This window comes from Myotis brandtii, unplaced genomic scaffold (genome assembly GCF_000412655.1).
Source record: "Myotis brandtii unplaced genomic scaffold, ASM41265v1 scaffold493, whole genome shotgun sequence".
NCBI classification, from domain to species: Eukaryota; Metazoa; Chordata; class Mammalia; order Chiroptera; family Vespertilionidae; genus Myotis; species Myotis brandtii.
Genome location: NW_005368827.1, coordinates 978,451 through 987,357, shown reverse-complemented (window position 1 = coordinate 987,357; position 8,907 = coordinate 978,451). Strand labels below are relative to the sequence as shown.

The following is an 8,907-nucleotide window of genomic DNA, read 5'->3' as shown; positions in this document are numbered from 1 at the left end:
AGCTATGATTATTTTGTTTTTTTTCTTGTATTATATTATCTATTATTGTTGATTTGGGGTTCTATATAGGACATGGTAGACTTCTGTTCCACCTCCCCTCACACACATATACATTTTATTTTATTTCCTTTGATGCACTCATAATCCCAGTTTCTTCCCACTATAAACACCTCTTCTTTTTTCCTAATTCACATCCTTCCTAAACCACTATCCATGACTTATATCCATGTGGATTGTTTTAAAATCGTTATTGTTAAGAGTATTACCAATGTACCCTCCTACTGGTCTTGATGCACTTTCTTCTTTACTTCTCTGGTTGTAGGACTTCCATTCAGCCAGCTTTCAGGTGTTTCTGAATGATGGCTACCAGTATTCTATATTTTAGTTGTAATTTTTTTTAAGATATATTTTATTGATTTTTTACAGAGAGGAAGGGAGAGAGATAGAGAGCTAGAAACATCAATGAGAAAGAAACATCGATCAGCCGCCTCCTGCACACCTCCTACTGGGGATGTGCCCGCAACCAAGGTACATGCCCTTGACCAGAATCGAACCTGGGACCTTTCAGTCTGCAGGCCGACGCTCTATCCAAGTTAATTATGTCTATTAACTTCCTTTCCCTGACTGTGGAGTTTGGTGAGCACAGGCAAGTTCAGACTCTCTCATTGTAAGTTCTTGTCCTACGAAGTTTGAGGAATAGAATTCATGGATTAAAAGGCTTTTAAGCAACCATGTACAACTAGCTCTTTTGGCTACTGGGACCTTTCAGTCTGCAGGCCGACGCTCTATCCAAGTTAATTATGTCTATTAACTTCCTTTCCCTGACTGTGGAGTTTGGTGAGCACAGGCAAGTTCAGACTCTCTCATTGTAAGTTCTTGTCCTACGAAGTTTGAGGAATAGAATTCATGGATTAAAAGGCTTTTAAGCAACCATGTACAACTAGCTCTTTTGGCTAGTTGTAATTTTGATGTGCTTGTGGGAGGCAGTGAGTACCAGGTTGTTTACCTACACCGACATCTTGGTTTTCCTTTTCTCCATGTGGATTTTTGAATAATATATAGTATGTGTCTGTGTGCTTTGAGCTCATATATTGCATTATGCAATACCTCTCATTATGTAATACATCTCAAAATGTCATGATTCAGGTTTTTACTAAACATTTCACTTTTGATGTCTACCTTTGATTATATAGATAAATGTTCTTTTGTTGTTGTATACTGGTAGTACTCCATCCTATGCATATCATATATTATGTCTATTAACTTCCTTTCCTTGACTGTGGAGTTTGGTGAGCACAGGCAAGTTCAGACTCTCTCATTGTAAGTTCTTGTCCTACGAAGTTTGAGGAATAGAATTCATGGATTAAAAGGTTTTTAAGCAACCATGTAGAAGTTTATTGCAAGCATACACAGACTCCCTCTGAAGAGGTTTCCCCAAATGGGAAAAACCTGTTCTCTCTCTCTCATGGGAAAAAATCAGTTCTGTTCCCTAAGTTTCTTTGTCTATGGGTATATAAATGCTGGGAGCTCTTTGTCTCTTCATGACCTTTTCTAATTGGACTCTTCCTTTATTTATGACCCCCATGCTTTCCTAATTGGTCATTCTCCTGCATAGTATCAGTTTCAAAGTTCAAAACCCACCTGGTGCCCCCCTCTTCCTCTTCCCCTTATCTTGTAACATTCCTCAGTCCTCTGTGAAAGTATGTCTTTTTCTCCCCTTATCTTGTAACTTTTCTCTATCATCAATGAATGTATGTCTTCCTCTCCCATGGACTCCCCCCCACCCCTTATTCCCTAACTGCCTGGCCTGTCTCTAAAATTCCTTTCAACAACATTTCTACATCTTTGCTTTGCAAAGCATGCTGAGGTGGACATAATCACACATTTCTCTTTTTCAGGTGGGAGATGGAGCTGATTGCCAGCTGGACAGGAAGAGCTCTGTCTTTATCTCTGGAGATACCCTGATGTCTGACCTTTTATTTGGCCAAGATAAGGGCAGTGGACTTTATAGTGTTCTACTCATGGTTGAAAAGTCCCCTGATGACACTCTAAGTTAGCTTCTTTACCGATAGTTTGTAACTGGCCTAACCAGTTAAATAAGCCTGACTTTACTACATAAAGAGCTACTGAGTTCTGTGGGAGGGAGCTCTCCCAAAGACCAAATTTTTCATGCAGACCTTGAAAGTTCAAGTCAGAGCCTCAGCCCAGTCCTAGCATGCAGAAATTGGACCAACAGGGGAGCTCATACTATGGCTGTCTTTGAGATCCCTGATGCTTGCCTGCATTCTCTAAATAAAAGCCTCAAGTGGGTCTGGCGAGTCTAAATACCCAAACTGATTAAAAAAAATAGATCCCCAAAAATAGAATTGCTGAGTCATAGGGTATGTTTCTGTTTCATTTCAATAAGTTACAAAAAGGCCTCCAAAATGTCTTTACTGACCAAGTGCACAGAAATTCCTACTTTTCCTTATTCTCTCCAGCTCTAGATGTCATTCGAATGTCTAATTTCTATCAATGTGTCTTTAAAGTATTTGTATATCTTTTCAAAAACGTATTGCCTATTATTCAGGTTTTTTCTTTGTAAATTGCATACTTTAATCCTTTACTCATTTTCTTTTTGTTTTCTATTTTCCTCAGAACCTCCTTAAATATTATCAATATTAATCTTTTTCTAATTTGTTACTTTTCTCCTAGAGGGATCTATTTTATCTCTACTTCAGTTTCCTCTTTTGTAAACTAGAAACGGTAATAGTATTTATAACTATTTTTCTTCCCCTAAGGACTAAATGAGATAATACAGAAAAAAACACATACAATATTTGACAGTGAGGATTCAATATATAGTAGTTACTTATTAAGCCTCTTTCAAATTAAACTGATATGTATTTGGACCTAGATATATATGTAAACTTAGATTTAAATTTTATTTAGTCTAGATGGAATGATTTTTCATACACTATATTTAATTTTGGACCAAATTCTGAGGCTAGACACCGGGTGTTTAGGTGTATACTATAGTGATGGATGGAGGAGGTGCAGCTGGGAAACCAGGACCCATTACTCTGCTGTTGAACTCACATTAGCCTGGTGCTCTTGCCTGAGTGGGAAGCAGACCCTGTCCTTAAAGCTGACCTGCCTTTCTGCAGTAAGCACCTGACCTGCGGATGATGGAGGGACCCACACTCTCTGTATTTGGGCACAATTGAAGCCATATATATATATATATTCAAAACTGCAACACTTTCATTGTCATTACTCTTGTCCCTAATGCATGATTTATCACCCAACATGTCAAAACATTTTGAAAAAAAAGTATCATAAAATACATTGTCTAAGTTGTGTCTGTTTTTGTTTTGTTTGTTTTTACTGAGGAGGAACCTAGAAAGAAAAGGAAAAGACACAATGCTAATGTCATGATAGGAAATAGAATCATTCATAAATTCATGAGGCAAAATATGTTTCCTAAAATTTGTATTATAGATATTGGCAAATAAAGATAGATATGGAAAACAATGGGGAAATTGAAATGTCCTTATAAATGCATGGAGTTTTCTCTTAGCAGAAACTTTTCCTTTCAGTTACTAAAAAAATTCTCTAAACAATGAAAATATTTCAGAAGTTCTCAGGAAATGATCCTTAAAGTAAATTGCTAGTGTTTGATAAATTCCTACTCCAGTGTCCCTTCTCGGCTCTTTCAATCAATACCTCTGTTTCAGACAAATTCGATCCTAGCAAGGCGTTCTGGGGGATATTTTATATTCATTTATATATATCAGATTAGTCTAAGGTGTGCATTTTCCCTGGCTGTATCTGCTCGGTCTAGGTTGGTAAAAACATTTTGTTGCCAGTGGATGTGGGGTTCTTGCGGTGTGCGAGGAAAAGCATTGCCAGGGACCCACAAGAGACGATGAGGCCTGGTGGCAAACTTTATTTGGAAAGCAAAATTAAAGAAGTCCCCCAATACCCATCTCTGTCCGTTTTGCCATGGCAAATCAGGGTCCAAAATAGTGTCCATGTCCAGAGAGTCTGTGCCATATTAAAGCTTAGTTCTGTCCAGCATCCGGCTAGTTTAGCTTGTGTTCCCAGCGGCAATCCATTGTTCTGCTGCGGCATCCAGGCTCCCATGTGGAGCCTGCCTTTGGAGTCCCTGTGGCATTCAGCCGTGCAGCTGCTCAGGCTCATGGCTATGGAGAGAGAATGCACGGGGAGAATGGGGATCTCTGAGGGAGAGACAGCGAGACAGAGAGGGAGATAGAGAGAGTGAGCTTTGTTCTCCTAGGGTTTTAACCAGGAGCGTTTTCAAAAGAACCAAGTAACTTCCCAAGATTTCTTGGGCTTGCGGTTGGGGTCCACCACCTAGCCAATTATATATTTCCCAGGTTAGACTGACAGGTCTCTGTGGTTGAACCCCTCGCTCTGCATCATTTTGACTTTATTGTGAATGTGTTTACCTCTTCTTTTGTTCTACCCTTCCCCCCAGTGACCTGCAGGGAATGGACTGGTGGTGTCCTGGAGTGTGTGAAGCTGTAGCCTCCTGGTGAGGCAAACAGGCCTCTGCTTCCCAGCTGAATCTGCTCAACCATGTCTGCCTTCCCTTGTTTGTGTGTTTGTTTTCTAATAACTGCCTAATGACAGTAACAATTTATAATTTCATCCCTTAAAATTAGTTTCTGGAGTCCTCTGTCTGATAAGATGAAAGAACACATCAAGGCAGAGAGGAAAAGAATGCTGTGTGAGCTCCACTGGTTGTGATGTTGTTACCAGACAAGGGACAGGGCCCTGAGTGGTTCTACATAGGGCTGGCTTATAGCATGTGGGTTCTTGAGTTTGTGCAGTGTTGGGGTCCTGCCCCAGCAGGTCCAGGGGTTCCCAAAGGTGTGGATGGAGTCGGCGAAGAATGAAGGACACGGAGGCAGCGTTCAGTTGATCATCATAACTAGGTTCTCTTTCTATTCTCCTGTTACATCTGTATTTATACCAATTGATTTTAATCCTATCCATTCTATTCCAAAGGTTAAGGCCTTTGTTATCTCCATTCCACGGTTGTTTGTAGTTAAAGTGATTAACTACCTGCCTGGCACTTAGTTAAGGGGTTTTACTGATTCCCTTCCTTAGTCCTGTTAATCCCTAACTCCAGGGAAAAATCCTCACCTGGGGAAACAACCTTTCTCGGGGAGGTGGTCCTGTTTAAAACACATAGCGCTAAGAGGGGGAGCAAACATATGCCATATATGCCAGGTCCCTTGAAACATAAGCTGTGCATATGTTTCTTACCTGCAGCGACTGTGTTAAGCAGCAAGGGTGGACCGGCTTCCAGCAGTGCAGGAAAAGTTCACAACAGGAGTGCAGGTGAGTATGAGGGTGTGTTTTTTTTTAAGCTTGGGACAGTAAAACAAGGAAAAGTTCAGCATAGAAGAAGCAACAAGAGAGCCTAGGCTGGGCTGCTGTAGCTCTCTGGGAAGTCAGAGAACTGGGGGACAGGTTCAGGAGTTAGCCTGGGATGAGCTGATGCTACCCATTGCTCCCCTGGTGGAAAGTCTTCTGGGGACCCTTAGAGTTAAGGAAATGTGTGTCTGTGGGAGAAGAAAAGGGGGGGAAAGAGACAGAGGGAATGGTGTGGGTTGTTCTCCAGAGGGACATGCGTGTGCTGGTTCCTTTGTCTTGAGGCTCTTATCTCTTGCTTACTTACAGGGGAGAATTTTCAGGGAGGTCTCAGGAGACCGTTTCAGCAGAATATTCATCAGTTTTCTAAATGTGCTCTTTCAGCGTCCTGGTCTCCATTGATTGGGCAGAGGGGGTCTTTAGTCATTGCAGCTGGTCCTGGGATCACCCACCTGGTTTTATTGCTTTACTGAGCCTGGAGCTGAAATACAACTGAGGCCTAGATAGTATCTCTAAAGAGGTAAACTTCTGTATCTGGCTGGGAAATGCTCAGCCAGTTTGTTCAGCTGTCTCAGTTGCCCTATGCCACTTGTCCTGGCTTACTGGCCTATGTCAATGTGACCGGCACATGCAAGAGAAAAATGAGCAGCTTTATGTGTATGTAGACTTTTTTCTAGAACCCTCTCTGACCGCCCCCAGGAATGATCACTACATTTTCCCAGTTTCATGGAGATATACTTTCAGAATACTTTGAATAATTAATTCTAATCATATTCTCTGGAGATCTAATAGATTAAATATAAATATGGAATGACTATTTTTGGAAGCTTCAAACAAGTGATGGACCTTTATTATATTAATCAATAAATTTAATTAATTAATCAAGTAGATTACCAGTTATTGTGGACTTAGGGAGTGTGTATGCACTAGGGCTTTACAGCTAAGTTAACGCTCTTCTGTAATTCAGTGGGCAATAAGGTGTGCTCTTATGGTGTTTGGATTATTGACAAGGTCTTATTCTATAGCACACTGTTCTGTAAACAATATGTCAATAGCCTCAATTCTCACAGTGTTCCTTTATTGTGTTGTGCTGTAGTTGTACTGTAATTCAGGACAAGAAGCAATAGGAATATACATACTAGTTATACTATCTCATAATTCATGAGAGATTAATTATTAAGCAGATTCTGGGTCAACTCTTAGGCAAAGAGGCAGAGAATAAGCTTTTCATAAAATCTCATGAACTAAAAATATAAGCACAATACTTTCTGTGGGCATACACTGAAGAGAATTAGTTCTTACTATGTGTGGGTATGTGTGAGTATTTCCCCACCCATGCCTCTGATGGCTCATAATAGAGGTGTGATATGATGAAAGAAGCTCTGATGAAGAAGATTCCTCTTCAGCTAGAGTTTAATAGCAGGTGGATATTTTTATTAATCTGAAAAAAGCATGTTGATTTTATTGGTGGAGTTTTTCCTGTTTTATTAAAAAATAACTTCAGCCTTTAACTTTAAAATTTTTTCTATTAGTAAAAATATAGACTAGAATAGTCTTTTCAGAGCAATGACTAACAACATGGTAGAATTTTAATATACTTTCTAATTTGAAAAACAAAAGTAAATCCTTGAAGTAAAAGGATCTTAAAACTTAAGATCAAAATGTGTGTGAAACAACTTTCTCCTTTATCTACTGCATGTGGGCCTACTTATCCTAAGGTCCCATGTTCATTTCTAGCAATGTTGGGTCAAGACTGTAAACAGATCCCAGGCCCATGGTTCAGAGTTTGTTTGTTTGTTTTTTGTTCTTAATTTCCTATTCCATTATCATAATGTGTTTTTTGCTCTTGATTACAATTTGTGATATTTTAATATATTTAATTTATTAATTTATTTGGTAGTAATAGATCTTAGTGAATAGAGACAATGCAAATGCAATCTAATTCATTAACTTAATAATATGTTATTATCTACTATGGTAAAGGCAGTAAAGACAGATAAAACCTCATGCTCAAGTACCAAATACTCCAGAAAGAAGGTAGTCCTGCATACAGATAAATTGAGAACGCTGCCTGTGCTAAGGGCTATTAAGAGTGGTACAAAAAGTGCTACAAGTACAAAAACAAAAGGATGTATTTTTGTTAGTAACTAAGGGAAATACTGTGGAGTGAGGCTGGAAGAGAAGAGACAAAGGAGAATGAGAAAGGAGATGAACCTGAGATTTGCACTGTGAAAGAAGTGACAGGAACAAGAACTTCCGATGTAGAGGCTGTAAGCAAAGAAGACACTTTGGATTTGCCAATTAGGAAATCTTCAGAGCTTTGCCAGAGAGGAAGTTCAGTAAGACAGTGAATGTGGAAGTCAGACTTAAAGGGCATCTGCCATTAAGGAGGCACATTAAAGGCATGTCTACTCTGCTCTTCCTTTAAGCCAAGACAAAAAAAAAACTAAAAAGAAAACCTCTTATAAAGTGATAAAGGAAACTTTTTAAATATAGCTAACAGCTATAATTCCAAACCACAGATTATGAAGAATAGCTGCTGAATACAATAAAGTTTCTGAACTAACAAGTCTGGGTATGGGAAGTGCACATATCTCATGTGAGTCCTGGAGTTCTCCCAAGGCAGGTGGCATGGTCCAATGGGACACAGTGACATATACCTTACCCAGGGCAATACTTCTGGAAAATTGGATAGGCTGGGGAACAATCTCTAAACTCCATTCCACACTGAGTGTTAGAAAGAGACATAAGACTGGAGAAGAAAGTACATAGATCAGCCATTATCATAAGAAACTGCAGTCAGTATGGCGGTGGGAAAAATAGCAGCAGAAATTTACTATACACACAATAATAAAAGTTAGCTAAGTCATCCCACAACACAAAAACCTATGTCACCTGGACCTAAACTCTAACCTAAGTTGGTTTATTGCAACAACAACAAACCACTTCAAAAATACAACTAAAAGACAAAACGGACATCATCCAGAACCACAGGAAGGCTGGCTGAGTGGAGATTCTACAACTAGAAGGAAAGAGAAAAGCACACTGAGACTCAGAGGAGGTGCAGAAGTAAAGTGCAGAGGTACGGAGGCACACATGGAAAGGGCTGGCAACTGAGGACAAGGTTGTCTTTTTCAATCCGGAGGGAGTCTCAAGCTCCCAACTGCTCTGAACTCCAGTTCCAGGTGAGTCTCTGGGGACCCAGACTCATACGGGGAGAAACTGGACTGTCTGGCTTCGATCAGAACTCAGGGGTGGCTTTCTCTCAGAGGTAATTTCATGGAAAGGGCTGGCAACTGAGGACAAGGTTGTCTTTTTCAATCCGGAGGGAGTCTCAAGCTCCCAACTGCTCTGAACTCCAGTTCCAGGTGAGTCTCTGGGGACCCAGACTTGTACGGGGATAAACTGGACTGTCTGGCTTCGATCAGAACTCAAGGGTGGCTTTCTCTCAGAGGTAATTTCTTGCAGTGATTACCGTGGGACACTGAGACCCGGGGCCTCTAAGGGCAGGGCTGAGGATCAGCC

General features: G+C 40.2%; 1 long non-coding RNA gene across 2 annotated transcripts in view; it reads left to right on the top strand.

Annotated features, from left to right (window-relative positions):
* The first annotated feature begins 5,195 nt into the window (after positions 1-5,195).
* Positions 5,196-8,907, top strand: part of LOC106727878 — a 17,735-nt gene continuing 14,023 nt past the window's right edge. For both annotated transcript variants that reach the window (XR_001364125.1, XR_001364126.1), the window contains exons 1-2: positions 5,196-5,319; positions 7,731-7,735. This is a non-coding gene — a long non-coding RNA (uncharacterized LOC106727878). The remainder of the gene's footprint in view (positions 5,320-7,730; positions 7,736-8,907) is intronic.